Source organism: Arachis ipaensis, chromosome B02 (genome assembly GCF_000816755.2).
Source record: "Arachis ipaensis cultivar K30076 chromosome B02, Araip1.1, whole genome shotgun sequence".
Taxonomy (NCBI): domain Eukaryota; kingdom Viridiplantae; phylum Streptophyta; class Magnoliopsida; order Fabales; family Fabaceae; genus Arachis; species Arachis ipaensis.
The window spans coordinates 106,467,846-106,485,151 of NC_029786.2; the positions used below are offsets into that span (position 1 = coordinate 106,467,846).

The window sequence follows — 17,306 nt, forward strand, 5'->3', positions numbered from 1 at the left end:
CAAAAATTTAATCCTCTTAATAATTAATTAAATTTAATATGTATTATTACTCAATTAAATTAAAAAATAACGATTAAATACAATTAATATTTATTCAGGGTTGTTACACATTTACATATTTTTTTCATCCAAGTTCATTCAAATAGACCCAACACCAACAAAAACCACAATCGTTAAAAGAGTGTGATTACTGATTACACGTGCTTCTTCTCCTTCTTCTTCTTTTCCTTGTTCTCCTTCTTCTTCTTCTCCTTCTTCTCCTCCTTCTCCTTCTCCTCACGTTCGTTTATGCACGGAACTTCTTCTTCTTCTTCGCCTTCTTCTTCACGTTCCTCCTCCTCCTCTTTGATCTTTTTCGCGTTCCTTTTTCTTCACGTGTTTTCTCCTTATCATCATTCTTTTGTTGTTGTTGTTGTTGCTGTATTTTTTTTTCTTTTCTTCCTTCTCTCCTTGGTGAAGAAGCCATAGAAGGTGAGGAAGAAGAGTTTTGAATTGTGCAGAACAGAAATGAACTGAAATTATGTTGAGAAATGAACTGAAATTATATTTAGAATGAATCGAAAATTAAATTCAGAATGTAAACTCGTTTCAAAACAAGAACATATTAAATGCACCTTATTTAAATCCAGAATAAATTGAAATTACCTAATAATTGTGACACACAAACTTAATTCGAAAATAAACACACAAATAAAATTGAATCATGAACAAAAACATATCCAAATCTATCAAGTGATTTTGTAGTATTATGTATTTCTTCTTCTTTATTTGATTAGATGAATAAGACAAAAAAAGAAGAATATAATGAGAAATTTTGAAGAACTTTTTCTTCTTATTTCTTCTTTTTTGTTTGATTTTTTTTCTTTTTTTTCTTGGCTTTATTCCTATCAAGATAGTGAAATAAGAAGAATCATAACAAAATAATTCACTCAAAAATAAACTGAAATTATATTCAGAAATGAACTGAAATCATATTCAGTTCATTCTAAATGTAATTTCGATTCATTTCTGTTCTGCACAATTCAAAACTCTTCCTCCTCACCGTCTACTGCTTCTTCACTAGGAAAAGAAGGAGGAAAAGAAAAAAAAATACAACAACAACAAAAGAACGATGATAAGGAGAAAACACACGAAGAAGAAGGAACGCAAAAAAGGAAGGAGAATGAGAAGAAGGAGGAACGCGAAGAAGATGCTCCGTGTATAAACAAGCGTGAGAAGAAGAAGAAGAAAAAGCTCCTCACGTGCGTGAATTTGAAACAAGGAGAAGAAGAAGGATCGGAGAAGGAGAAGCGCATGCCTCTAAATTACTTGGATAAATTTGGATGTGGAGAATAATTCATATTAATGAGTTTGGAAAACTCTAAGTTAACATTTGTGATGACTAAACATTATTAATTTGATTAATTGCAAAAATATTAATTTAATTTCAATTCATATATGTTGATTAAATTAATTTTTGTTATGCAGGTTCTGTTTGGGCAAAAAAAGAAAGTTGTTACAAGCCCAAAATAAATTTTACTTTCAACCTTGGTTAAATTGTTTGGCTGAATTAAATACTTTGCTATTGGACCAGAAAAACCAATTTAAAAGCCCAACAAAGAGGCTAGTCCGAAATCAAAAGGAGATGGGGCACAATATATTGCTTTATACAAATGAAACCCATTCCTTTTGTTACATTGCTGCATCCTTCCAACGGATCCCATTTCTTATTTTGAGATGGATTTCAAAATTTAATTTGCTAGCTGTCACGGCCGAAAATGAGCCATGATCGGCACTCAGGAAAATAATCCCCAAGCAAGCCTAACATACGCAAATATAAGTTGAATAAGAAATTTACAAATATTTTTCAAGTTCTAAAATAAATAATTATACATTTTTAACAAAAATTAAAATAATTAAGAATAGTTAGATCCTGCCTGTGACATATGGAGCATATACACCTAGGAACTCGATAAAGAATAGATACTCGTTGCAGATTATTACTCTTGAATAGAAAGTCTCACATAGTCAAGTATCTATTCCTGAAAAATAATTTTAGGAAAACGGGGTGAGTTTTGCAACTCAGTGACTAGACAATACATCTATAATCGGCATGAGACCATATAAATAGTATTATCAAAGTAATTTTAATTAGAAAATAATAATTGATAATAATAAGTTAATCAATAAGGGAGTTCTCATACAGAAATCAAATCAAAAGTCCACACCTGGGCGGCTCCACCTCTATGGGTAGCCCTTTCCTCTTGTGTGTCCTAACAGAATAACAGATCTAACGTGTGGCCTACACGTTAGGCTAGCAACACCCCTGCTAGCTGGAGTCTGAGTTAGATGCATCTAAGTTAACGTCATAACCGCCGTTAACTACGGTTTTCTAATACGAGTCTCCCAAACCAATTCAAAACATATACTTTCAAATACAACAAATCTTTGATATTTCTAATATATATAAGATATCGAATCAAATCAATCAGATAATACTTTCTTATCAGAAATCTTTTCAAATCATATTTTCTCAATCATAAAAACATATCTCATAATTTAAAAGTGAGTGCCAACAAATACTTTAATATTTCAAAAGTATATATTCGAATAAAATCAATATTCTAAATTAATATAAAGCTTTATCAAACATATATATAGTCTCATGTAAAAATTAATAAATTATTCAATTTTAATAAATCAATTATTCTAATCAATTTAAAACCGTTCTAGACAAATATAGTGAGTATAATTCAAAGATCATAATAGATATATGTCAAAATAGTATAATAGCATAAGCTTAACAGTTATAAATGTAAAGCCTACTCACAATGTGGTCCCAAGAGACCGAAGATAATAAACCCGGAGTGCCAAATGCCAAATTAAGAGGATTGGAGTAGAATAAAACGAATGAGAGCAAAGATTTGGACCGGAGTAGCCACAAAAGATGGAGCTGGCGATAGTTCTGAGAATCTAAAACAGGCAAAACTAAAATCGAATTAAAACAAGGATAAGATAGATTAAATGGTGGCATAATAGGACATGAAAGCTAGAGCAGAATCAAGGAAAAAAGCTGGACTGGGATAATGACAGGAGCAATTCAGCTCTAGCAGCACCAACAACTCCGGCGGCAAGAACGATGGCTTAGCTCAGATACATCCGAACGGCGACAGGAACAGCGCAGCAGCGGATGGTCCCTCCTCCTTGGCGTTTCTCTCTCTCCGGGAACTCCTCTCTCTTCGAAGCTCCAAATCTACAACTACGACAATGGCAGCGAGGCTGGCTTCGGCGGCGGCGGCTAGGCGTTTCTTGGTGGTAGAGGCGCGGCGGCCATGGCAGCAGCAGTTCCATCTTTCCTCTAATCATGTAACTCCAATGACAACAGCGGCTTTAGAAAGACAAACCAAAAACAGGGGCAGAGCTCAGCAGCAATGACAGATTCTTTCCCCACCATCGCGTTTCTTCCCACGGCGTACCCAACAGCAGTGGCGGCGGATCAATCGCGATGGAGGCACGGCGGCGTCCCCTTCCTCTCGGCCTTGGCTTGCATCACGTCGCCCTCTTCTCTCCTCTCTGGCAGCGTTGACGATGAAAGAACGAGCTTGGCGTGCAGCACCAGGCGCGATGGCGGCGACAGTGGGACGCAACACGACGGTGATGACTGGGCGCGGTCCAGCCTCTCCCTACTTCCTCTTCTTCCCTCGCGGCTCCCCACTCTTTGGATCTCTCGTCTCTCTTTCGTGGGTGTGGCTGGTGGCTAGGTAAAGGGTTTCCCAATTTGAGAACTAGGGTTTCTGGTTTGGGGAAAAAGAAGAGAAATAAGGGTATTTTAGGGATTTTACAAAACAGATCCTAAGTAAAAGATTGTAAGCAAAGACTTATTTCAATTAAAGTAAAAGAAGGCCATAGATTCAACTCCTTCTCTAAGCCTTCTACAACCTTCAATTACATTAGTCTTAAACCTCAAAATTCAAACTATAAAACAAATACACATCGAATCACAATGTGGTCCCAAGAGACCGAAGATAATAAACCCGGAGTGCCAAATTCAAGGTGAAGAGGATTGGAGTAGAATAAAACGAATGAGAGCAAAGATTTGGACCGGAGTAGCCACAAAAGATGGAGCTGGCGATAGTTCTGAGAATCTAAAACAGGCAAAACTAAAATCGAATTAAAACAAGGATAAGATAGATTAAATGGTGGCATAATAGGACCAGAAAGCTAGAGCAGAATCAAGGAAAAAGGCTGGACCCGGATAATGACAGGAGCAGTTTAGCTCTAGCAGCACCAACAACTCTGGCGGCAAGGACGATGGCTTAGCTCAGATACATCCGAACGGCGACAGGAACAGCGCAGCAGTGGATGGTCCCTCCTCCTTGGCGTTTCTTTCTCTCCGGGAACTCCTCTCTCTTCGAAGCTCCGAATCTACAACTACGACAATGGCGGTGAGGCTGGCTTCGACGGCGGCGGCTAGGCGTTTCTTAGTGGTAGAGGCGCGGCGGCCATGGCAGCAGCAGTTCCATCTTTCCTCCAATCATGTAACTCCAATGACAGCAGCGGCTTTAGAAAGACAAACCAAAAACAGGGGCAGAGCTCAGCAGCAGTGACAGATTCTTTTCCCACCATCGCGTTTCTTCCCACGGCGGACCCAACAGCAGTGGCGGCGGATCAATCGCGATGGAGGCACGGCAGCGTCCCCTTCCTCTCGGCCTTGGCTTGCATCACGTCGCCCTCTTCTCTCCCCTCTGGCAGCGTTGACGATGAAGGAATGAGCTCGGCGTGCAGCACCAGGCGCGATCGCGGCGACAGCGAGACGCAGCACGACGGTGATGACTGGGCGTGATCCAATCTCTCCCTACTTCCTCTTCTTCCCTCGCGGCTCCCCACTCTTTGGATCTCTCGTCTCTCTTTCGTGGGTGTGGCTGGTGGCTGGGTAAAGGGTTTCCCAATTTTGAGAACTAGGGTTTCTGGTTTGGGGGAGAAAAAGAGAAATAAGGGTATTTTAGGGATTTTACATTCTACCATCCTTACAAAAATTTTCGTCCTCGAAAATTGATATAACCTTCAAAACTTTACTTGGTTTTAGCACTTTACCAAACATGAGAAAGAACTATAATGAGGTGCAAAATTTACAAGATAGGTTTGTGTTAAAAAGATGTGGTTAACATTCACACACACTCTTGTTCCTTTGATAAGACAAACACCTATAGCACTCTTCAACTTGTACCAAAATCTCCTTAACTTTCTCCTCAGAACACTCGCACTTCCCAATCTTCTTATTCTGTTGCACATATGCAATATATCCATGGTAGCAATCGGTCTCACATCAAGAATTGGAATTTCAACTTCTCAAACTTCAGCATAACTTATCTTCACATTTCTTGTAACGTTGCACACTTAAAAATTTCACCTTCCGCGTCCATAATTCGTGTTTTGTAAAACTAACGTATTGCTAGTTATATCTAGGAATTGCACGTGACATCGAAACAAGTTCGAGTTTACTCAGTGGAATACAAAACTTAGGAATAGAAGATCAAACGTCACGGACGGTGTTCGTAAGAATTCAGAAGGATGCATAGGATTGCAACTTAAACGAAGTGTTCTAGAAAGAAAGTCAATTTGCATTTTAAGAAAGAAATCCAAATCAAGGAACTTTGATAGGAACAATAAAAGAAGTACAAAGCTCACAGGAAATGGTTACTAAAGTCAATGTCAATGTTCACAAGGATTTAAGAGAATGATTAGGAATACAATCAAATAAGACATTCATCAACAATAGATAAAACTAAGAGAATTATTTCACATGCTCAAAGAAAAAATATGAAACGAACATTTCAAAGGAAATGATAAAAGGATAAATGCTATCACGTCAAAAAAATTTAAGTTGAAACAAAAGATGCAAGGTTTATGAATTGGAGATTAATAGATGTCGGGCAAATGTTTTTCCTCAAGAACCTCGGAGGATACCTAGGTGCACAATCACACAAGGATATGCATGAGCAAATGGGATGTGGTTGAAAGAGAATCGAGTTATATTCAAAGAAAAAAAAATCCAGGGTGAAGGTCTCTTATAAATTAATGAAATAGGTGGTGCATTGCAAACAAGCAGGCCCAAACAACATAAGGAAGTTACTCAATCCATGTAGAAAAATGCAGGCAAGATCTAGGGCTATCTTATCAAAAATTCAAAGAATGATAGGGACACGATCAGGTAGAAGAAGAATAAAATCAAAACTTTTTCAAAGAAGACCCGAAATAAGAAACTCCAGGAGACTACCACAAGATATAATGTATCACAACAAAGCATGTTCAGATTTACATCAAGTTGTTACATAGTTCACGTGGAGAAAAGCAAAGTCGACACTTATATTGTCAAGAATCTAAGGGATAGCCAGCAGCATGATCAGATCGAGATATGTTTAAGATGTATTGCATTTCAAGAAGAATTAAAACAAGGAACTCCCGATATGAAAGATAGAAGAATGAATGATATGTCAAATCACGTGGCACGATCAAAACGCATACTTCGACACAAACTAACTCGAAAAGAATACCTAGCGTTCTCAAACTTAACGATTACCATTACTTAAATAAAAAGAAAGGAGCTTAAAAGAACTATTTCTCACATGTTATAATTTCTAGTCCTGTATGCACCATGCTCAATAACCACACCACAAGATGTGATAATGCTAGATATTTTAACTCATGTCATGTTCAAGTGCTAAGCTAAACACATTACTATCAGATTATATTCCATGAAAAATATCCAGAAAATATATCTCAAGAAAAAAAAAACATGATCTTGTTTCAAAACTTTCCGGTTTTTTTCATATTGGAACTACCATGTTTACAAACATAGCCAATTCAAATAATGAGATTCATTATATGCACGTCAGTTTAAACATGTTCCATGCAGAATTGCAGATACTAACATCCACATTGCCTACAAAATCAATGAGCAAAATAGATAAAATTTTTAAAACTAATATAATTATAAATAATTCTGTTACTTCGATCAATGAGTGCTTGGCAATTTGAAGACTGAACCATTCAATTTATTTACGGAATGTCTTCCTGAAAATCATCTTATGCAATGATAAGTTTAAAATAGCAGGGAAAAACTAAAACCAAGTAAACCATTCTACTCTAAATCAACTTGGACAAGATTAGGCAATCCACAAAGTTGTGATGGTCTACATGTAGTTGTACATATAACTGCTTCCAAACTCACTTTGTCAAAATTTCAACAACAGCAATTAATTTTTCATAAATTAAAGAGATATAATTAGATGAGAGGGAAGGAATTTAAGATACAAATAGAATGAAGCCCTGACTAAACTAAGGTACAATTGTCTGATTCTTTTTCAAGTGTTTTGAATTTGCTGCCAAAACTCATTTTTTTAAGCATATGATACATGAAAGAATCCATGTCATGGGGGTTCGACTATATTTTTATGTTGGTTGCCGAAGACCTAACACAACCCTCCTCCTTTATCCGGGTTTGGGACCGGCTATGTACCGCAAGTGTACCGGGCTTGGGTTCGGCTATGACACATGAAAGAATGAGTAAACCAAATTCCTTTTTACATATAACAAGATTATTAGATAGCTTCCATCATGCACATGACAGAACATCTGATATTCAACTTAAAAACACTATGTTATTGTAGACCACTGACATGTTGAAGAAAGTTGCTAATAAACGAAAGAATTTTTTTTTCCATAAGCAAAGTACTAAATTAACTGAAAGCTCTTAGATTGGAAAAGACCTTCGATCCAGCTAACTGATTATCTAAATAATTCACTACACCTAAGCAGAAAAAATCATCAATCCAACAAACAACAACACTACATTCATATGTTCATCGCATAGTCCTTTTTCTTGAGCAACTAAATAACCGTTTTCAAAATTCTTGTTTTGAAAGAAAGGATTACAAGCAAATCAAAATTAGGTCATAACTCCAAAGATTATCAACATAAGAAGAAAACTCCAATATCGCTTATCAAATCTAGAACAAAGCAGCTTAATTAGTAACTCAACAAATCTATGCGTTCAACAAATTCAAATAGAATTCCATAAAGGAATCAGATGGTAATTCGCAGCAAACATAGATTGAATCTTTTAAGTAATTCATGAACTATTGACATCAGGAATCATAGAACAACACGAAGACGAAGAAGATTAAAGCATACATTCACAAAAACGAAGAAAATTAGAACTAGATACGAGAGAAATTGCGAACCGGAACCAAAGCTGAAATCATTGCCAAAACACATTCGAAAAAATCTACCAAAGGATAAGTCAAGATTGGGTGCAAAAGGACAGGAGTAGAAAGAAGCGGCAGAAGACGCATGATCACAATAATCAGAAGACAACAATGACATAGAGGACAAAGAGGACATTCCTATAGGCCTTTGATAGTGCCACAATTTATACAAATAGGCGCGCTTCTATTTATACAATTGTGATCCTACCATAGGACACTTGCTCCATATTATACAGATTAAACCTAAGCTCTGATACCACTTTGTCACGGCCGAAAATGAGCCATGAACGGCACTCAGGAAAATAATCCCCAAGCAAGCATAACATACGCAAATATAAGTTGAATAAGAAATTTACAAATATTTTACAAGTTCTAAAATAAATAATTATACATTTTTAACAAAAATTAAAATAATTAAGAATAGTTAGATCCTGCCTGTGACATATGGAGCATATACACCTAGGAACTCGATAAAGAATAGATACTCGTTGTAGATTATTACTCTTGAATAGAAAGTCTCACATAGTCAATTATCTATTCCTGAATAATAATTTTAGAAAAACGGGGTGAGTTTTGCAACTCAGTGACTAGACAATACATCTATAATCGGCATGAGACCATATAAATAGTATTATCAAAGTAATTTTAATTAGAAAATAATAATTGATAATAATAAGTTAATCAATAAGGGAGTTCTCATACAGAAATCAAATCAAAAGTCCACACCTGGGCGGCTCCACCTCTATGGGTAGCCCTTTCCTCTTGTGTGTCCTAACAGAATAACAGATCTAACGTGTGGCCTACACGTTAGGCTAGCAACACCCCTGCTAGCTGGAGTCTGAGTTAGATGCATCTAAGTTAACGTCATAACCGCCGTTAACTACGGTTTTCTAATACGAGTCTCCCAAACCAATTCAAAACATATAATTTCAAATACAACAAATCTTTGATATTTCTAATATATATAAGATATCGAATCAAATCAATTAGATAATACTTTCTTATCAGAAATCTTTTCAAATCATATTTTCTCAATCATAAAAACATATCTCATAATTTAAAAGAGAGTGCCAACAAATACTTTAATATTTCAAAAGTATATATTCGAATAAAATCAATATTCTAAATTAATATAAAGCTTTATCAAACATATATATAGTCTCATGTAAAAATTCTAAAGTATGAATTTCATAAAAATAATTAATCAGCTATAATAAATCAATTATTCTAATCAAATCAAAGTTCTTCAATAATAGTTTTATAAATATAATTAAAAACTCATAATAGCATAAACCAAAAGCTTAACAGTTATAAATGTAAAGCCTACTCATAATGTGGTCCCAAGGGACCGAAGATAATAAACCCGGAGTGCCAAATTCAAGGTGAAGAGGATTGGAGTAGAATAAAACGAATGAGAGCAAAGATTTGGACCGGAATAGCCACAAAGATGGAGCTGGCGATAGTTCTGAGAATCTAAAGCAGGCAAAACTAAAATCGAATTAAAACAGGGATAAGATAGATTAAATGGTGGCATAATAGGACATGAAAGCTAGAGCAGAATCAAGGAAAAAGGCTGGACCCGGATAATGACAGGAGCAGTTTAGCTCTAGCAGCACCAACAACTCTGGCGGCAAGGACGATGGCTTAGCTCAGATACATCCGAACGGCGACAGGAACAGCGCAGCAGCGGATGGTCCCTCCTCCTTGGCGTTTCTCTCTCTCCGAGAACTCCTCTCTCTTCGAAGCTCCGAATCTACAACGACGACAATGGCGGTGAGGTTGGCTTCGACGGCGGCGGCTAGGCGTTTCTTGGTGGTAGAGGCGCGGCGGCCATGGCAGCAGCAGTTCCACATTTCATCCAATCATGTAACTCCAATGACAGCAGCGGCTTTAGAAAGACAAACCAAAAACAGGGGCAGAGCTCAGCAGCAGTGATAGATTCTTTCCCCACCATCGCGTTTCTTCCCATGGCGGACCCAACAGCAGTGGCGGCGGATCAATCGCGATGGAGGCACTGCGTCCCATTCCTCTCGGCCTTGGCTTGCATCACGTCGCCCTCTTCTCTCCCCTCTGGCAGCGTTGACGATGAAGGAATGAGCTCGGCGTGCAGCACCAGGCGCGATGGCGGCGACAGCGAGACGCAGCACGACGGTGATGACTGGGCGTGGTCCAATCTCTCCCTACTTCCTCTTCTTCCCTCGCGGCTCCCCACTCTTTGGATCTCTCCTCTCTCTTCCGTGGGTGTGGCTGGTGGCTGGGTAAAGGGTTTCCCAATTTTGAGAACTAGGGTTTCTGGTTTGGGGGAAAAAAAGAGAAATAAGGGTATTTTAGGGATTTTACACTAGCATTGGAAACATAAATGAGAGAGAGAAATTGATTTGATTGCTTTAATGACTCTACACGCTACTCAGCAAAGGGAAGTGGGAAACTTGAGTTCACTTTTGTTCTCTCTCTTTGCTACATTAATTATTGCTCAAATCCATTGAATATTTTCTTTCTTCTCTCTCTACTCTTTCTTATCTTTCGGTCATATCAATAGAGAAAGCATGGAAGCTAAAGCTAGCCACCAAAGAGATGAAGATGCAAGCAATAAGACCATCACAATGATGGCAAGAAAAAGAAAACAAAAAGTATGCTGTGACTGAGATTCTCATCACTTATGGTAAGATTTGGTGAAGAGATCTTGGCTTCTCCATACCAAAAATGGTTGAAGAAGATTTCGGTCAGTAGAGGAAGATCCTTGGAGGGATGGCTTGTCTCTGATGTTTCTCAACCACCACAGGAGGTAGCTACAGTGGCTACGTGATGGAGGAGGCAGAAGTTGGAGCAGATGAAGCTGTCATCATCATAACTCATCAAGGGCTAGGAGTTCATCTTGGAGTGTAAGGCAAGATGGAAGGCTCGGATTAATGATTATTGGTGACCAAGGAAGGACTAGAGGTAATTGCATGTTGGGTTTTACATTCAGTTCCCTCTTCTCTCTCTAGCCGAATCAGTTTGCATGAAGAAGAAGAAGATTAGCTTGGTTTGTTTGGTTTCAATCGTGGAGGCTTCTCCCTATATATAAGGGTGAACAGCCAGGGCTTGAAGTAAGGAGTGAGAGTGCAAGGCACAGGATTCTCAGAGCTACCTAAGCTAACAGAATTTCTTCTCCTTCAATGTTCTTCATTTTGTAAATTTTCTGTTTAATTTTGTCTGTCTTGAGTCTCATGGAAAAAAGGCAAACAATGAGATTTGTATGAAAAAGCCATAGAGCGGAAAAAGGCAGAGAGTGCAAAATTAAAAGAAAAAGCCATAGATGTCCTTAGAGGTCCTTTGTACATCTGTGTTGTGTTTCATGATTCTGTGGGAATTTCCTTGCAAGTTGGGTTAGCACTTAGCAGTTGAAAGCTTGGCAGTGACCAAGTCAAGTTCAGGATTGGGGTTTAGATTCTGGACTTGTCCCGAATAGGAAGGGTAGTTCCTAGAGAGAATTTGTGATTGTAATCAAAGATGATTATAGTGAAATTCTATCATTGTTGTGATGGAGACTGGATGTAGGCTACACTACACTTAGCAGCTGAACCAGGATATATCTGGGTGTAATTTTCTCTCTCTTATACTCCATTTCTGTTTCTGCTGTACAGGAGATAAAACTGAAAATTATGTCGTGCCGGGTCACGAGATAAAAAGAAAAGTCTCTTGGTTGGGTACGAGACAAAAATAAAAAAGTGTCCAGAAGTTGTTTTAAAAGACCAGCAAGTATTATCAAGTGAAAAAGGGGCTAAGATTCAACCCCCTTCTCTTAGCCACTAAAAACCATCACATATTTATATTAAAACTATAATAATAACAATTTTAAGTTACAAATATTTAAAGTGTATACTATTATTCTATTTTTTAATCTCTCAAATGAAATATCTAAAATATTTTTAAACACATTTAATATTGACAAACAACATCCGGCGCTCAGGAAAATAATTCTATAACAAGCCTAACATACTCAAATATAAGTTAAATAAGAAAGTTACAAATATTTTACAAGTTCTAAAATAAATAGTTATACATTTTTAACAAAAAGATAAAATAATTACGAATGGTTGGATCCTGTCTGTGACATATGGAGTATATACATCTAAGAACTTGACAAATAATAGGTACTCATTGCATATCGTTACTCTTGAATAGAAAGTCTCACATAGTCAAGTATCTGTTCCTGAAAATTATTTTTAGAAAAACGGGATGAGTTTGGAAATTCAGTGAATAAACAATACACCTATAATCAACGTGAGGCCATATAAACATTATTATCAAAGAAATTTTAATTAAAAAGTAATAGTTGATAATAATAAGTGAATCAATAAGGGAGTTCATACAGAAATCAAATCAAAAGTTCACACATGAGCGATTCCACATCTGTGGGTAGCCATTTCCTCCTGTGTGTCCGAATAGAATAACAGATCTAACGTGTGGCCTTCACATTAAGCTAGTAACACCCCTGCAAGCTGGAGTCTGAGTCAGATGCATCTAAGTTAGCGTCATAACCACCGTTAACTACTATTTTCTAATACCAGCCTCCCAAACCAATTCAAAACATATGGTTTTAAATACAATAAATCTTTAATCTTTCAAATATATAAAGTATCAAATCAAATCAAATCAGATAATACTTTCTCATCAGAAATCTTTTTCAATCATACTTTTTCAATTATAAGAACACATTCCATAATTTTAAAGTAAGTGAGTGCCAACAAATACTTCAATGCTTCAAAAAGTATATATTCGAATAAAATCAAATATTCTAAAATAATATAAAGCTTTATCAAACATATAGGTTGGTATTGGAGTAGGTCTGCTGCCAAAGTCTATGACTCATGCAATGGTTGCTCGTGGTTGTGTAAGCAGCTGTTTGGTTGGGAGGAGCGGGAGAATTGGCTTTGGCTTTGGCGTCAGCTTGTTCTGGAAAAGCATAAATTTTTGGCTTAGTTGTGTCTTAAGGAGGCTCTTCCTACTACAAGTTTTCACTATAGAAGAGGGATGTCGTCATCGGATAGGTGTCCAAGATGTCTTTCTAGCCAGGAATTGGTTTTACATTGTATTCGGGATTGTCCAAAAGCTCAGCTTGTCTGGCATAGGTTGGATATTTCTTGTCATCCTTTGGATTTGAAGAACTGGTTCTTGTATCATAACAGAGAGCATCCGTTCAAGTTCTTTTCGAGACTTTGGTAGATATGGCGAGCAAGGAATAATGACATATTTAATCCCCATGAAACTTGGCCTCCGAAAAAAGTGATTTGTCTATCATTAACTTCAGAAAAGGAGCTTAGGAATATTTTTGAATTACAACGTATGTCCCTTCCCTCTACTCTAAATGGTTTTTGAAATCCCCCATCCATTGGTACTTTTAAGATTAATTGTGATGCTAGTTATTTTGGTTCGGGTGATAGTGTTGGTTTTGCTTGTGTTATTAGAGATTGTAATAGGAGCTGGCAAATGGGGTGTTTGGGAATGATTGAGAGTAATAGTATTCTTCAAGGAGAATTGTTTGCTATTTGGAGAGGATATCTCTTAGCTTGGGATGTGGGTCAACGAGATGTTATTTGTGAGACGGATTGTATGGAAGCATTTAATCTTGTTACTCAAGATGGTTTTGGGTTTATTGATCCACTGGTGCTCAAAATAAGAGATATTATGCATTGGAATTGGCGTGTTGACTTTCGTTTGATTATGAGAGATGCAAACATGGTGGCAGATACTATGGCAAAGATGGCGATGAAGTTACAACTTTCGCATGTGGAGCTTCTTCCACCTTGGGAGGAGTTTAAGAGTAGTCTTAAACGGGACTGTCCCTCTATTTAAGCAGTTCCTTGTTTTGTTTGTTTTGTTTTTCTTTGTTTAATTTATTTCAGTCACCAAAAAAAAACATATATATATATATACTCTCATATAAAATTCTAAGGTATAAACTTCATAAAAATAATTATTCAACTATAATAAATCAATTATTTTAATTAAATCAAAGTTCTTCAATAATAGTTTTATAAATATAATCGAAACTTCATAATAGCATAAACCAAAAGATTAATGGTTATAAATGTAAAGCCTACTAACAATGTGGTCCTAAGGGACCGAAGATACCAAACTCAGAGTACCAAATTCAAGGTGAGGAGGATTGAAGCAAAATAGAACAAATGAGCACAGAATTTGGACCGGAGTAGCGACAAGATGGAGCTGACGATAGTTCTGGGAATCTATAACAGAGAAGAACTAAAATCGAATTAAAACAAGGACAAGACATATTAAAGAGTTAAACCTCAGAGTGGTCATTGAACTTGCACTCGACCCTCAAAGTGGTCCTTAAACTTGCAATGGCCTCAATATTATCCCCGAATTTAACACATGTTCACGGTCATCCCTGAAGCATTTTTCGGGGAATATTCCCTAACGGTGCGCTGACGTGTATGGAGAAGCGCCACGTTGGATATCTGACATGGCTGTTATCATTTTTTAACTCAATTTAGTCCCTGAATTATTTTATAACCCTAATCCCCAATTTATTATCAGAAACCACTTTGTTTCTTCTTATCTGCTCTCCTTCGTCTTCTCTGCCATTGTTGAGCTGCCATTGTTGAACGTGATTTGAGTGGGTCATGATGGATGGAGGCAGCAAATTGAGGTTATGATGAAGGCCCAAATTTTAGAGGTTATGATGCTCATGATGTATATCATGATGAGTTAGATAGGACAAATTCTTGGCATTCCGAAGAAATGAAGACACCCCTGAAGCACTCTGAAACTTTAACATACTTCAAACCCCGCAGAAGAGCCTATTTTTGACAAGATGTATATTTGTCTGGATGGGTGCAAGAATGGATTTAGGGCGGGATGTAGACCTCTAATAGGGCTTGATGGAGCATTCCAGAAAACCAGATTTGGTGGACAAATCTTGGCAGCCATTTACGTCATTGCATATGCCATTGTACCAGTTGAGAACACGAATAATTGGAGGTGGTTTCTTGAGCTGTTGCAAGAGGATCTAGGGAACTACACCCAAAATGGGTGGTGTTTCATTTTGGACATGTAAAAGGTAACGATGTCTTTGCTATTTACTAGTTATTGTATTTTAGTAAGGGTTGAACTCCTTAGGTTGATGTATTTTTTGTAGCCATGTTTTGCTTTCATGATTCTATTTCTATATTTATTGGTTTGTTTCACACATTGTTATTGACTGTATTGATAGAATGGAGTATGAGTAGAACTTAATAAATCGTGGGGATGAATTTGTTGTCACTTATACATGTGTAGGAATTAATTTGATGTCACTTATGTATGTGTAGGGACTATTTTGATGTCACTTATGTAAGGTGAGGGACCATTTTGGGTCCCGATATTGTAAGTTATTAATTTCAGTAGTTTCATGCAGGGGCTAATCACAGCTGTGCAGGAGGTCTTCCCTGATGTCCACCACAGATTTTGTGTATAGCACTTGCGGAGAAACTTCAATAAGCAGTGGAAAGACAATGAACTTAGAAGATTACTGTGGGAGTGTGTAAGATCTACTGCTCAAGAGGGATTCATTGAGGGGATGATGAAAATCTAGAGAGCTAAAAAGGAAGCATGGGAGTACCTTTCCAAATGACGAAGAGATGCATGGAATCGGGCCTTCTTCCCCTCCCAACCAAAATGTGACAACATATGTAACAATGCTTGCAAAGTATTCAATGCCAGAATCAAGGAAGTAAGGGGCCAAACCAATTATCACACCACTAGGTACTTCAACTATTACTCCACCCATCATGACCCACTCAAATCACGTTCAACAATGGCAGCTCAACAATGGCAGAGAAGACGAAGGAGAGCAGAGAAGAAGAAACGGAGTGGTTTCTGATAATAAATTGGGGATTAGGGTTATAAAATAATTCAGGGACTACATTGAGTTAAAAAATGATAATAACCACGTCAGATATCCAACGTGGCGCCTCTCCATACACGTCAGCGCGCCGTTAAGGAATATTCCCCGAAAAATGCTTCAGGGACGACCGTGAACCACATGTGTTAAATTCGGGGATAATATTGAGGCCATTGCAAGTTTAAGGACCACTTTGAGGGTCGAGTGCAAGTTCAGGGACCACTCTGAGGTTTAACTCCATATTAAATGGTGGCATAATAGCACATAAAAGTTAGAGCATAATCAGGAAAAAAGGCTAGACCAGAAGAGTGACAGGAATGGTTCAACTCTAGCAGCACCAACAACTCCAGCAGCAAAGACGATGGCTTGGCAGGTACATCCAAACGGTGACAGGAACAACGTGGCAGCGGACGGTCCCTCCTCCTCGGTATTTCTCTCTTGCCTCAAACTCCTTCTCTCCTCGAAGCTTCAAATATGCAACCGCGACGATGACGGCGAGGTTGGCTTCTATGGCGATGGTTAGAGCTCCGGCAATGACAGCGACGGAACCTCCCTCTTTGTTCATCGCGCCTCTCTTTTCCACGCGTTCTCTTCTCTCTGCTCAGGCTTCGCTCAGCGACGACGACAGTCCTCCACAGCCACGACGACAACAGCGACGGCGGCGTGGCCCTCACCAGTGTCGTTCTCCCCCTCTTTTTCTTTATTTTTTTCTCTTTCTCTCTTTTTCTTTCATTCGTGTTAGGAGAGGGTTAGAATTTGGTTTGGAAAAAAGAAGAATAAGAGTATTGTAGAGATTTTACAAAATATTTTTTTTTTTTTTCCAGACAATGATAATAATACAGTATTTTTTTAGTCAATAAAATATAAAAATTATTATAATTAAAAAGATTATTTATATTTAATTTAATTTAAATCTGATCGTAACTATTCAAAATTTTATAATAATAGTAAAAGGAATTGTTAGAAACGGGCAGTGTAAAAGCAACTAATCACAATATATTATGTTATTTATGTTATTTTTAATGATATTGATCTAATTCTGAATGTGTAACGTATCTTTCGATTTAATTAATATGTTTAATATAATATATCATATTTAAAATTTTATAACATAATAAATGTTTAATTAATCTATTATATATTCAATTATAATTTAAATTTACGAGCAAATA

The 17,306-nt window shown here is 37.3% G+C and overlaps 1 pseudogene; it reads right to left on the minus strand.

Moving 5' to 3' along the window:
* LOC107626322 overlaps positions 1-17,306 on the minus strand; it is a 50,909-nt pseudogene that overhangs the window by 6,341 nt on the left and 27,262 nt on the right.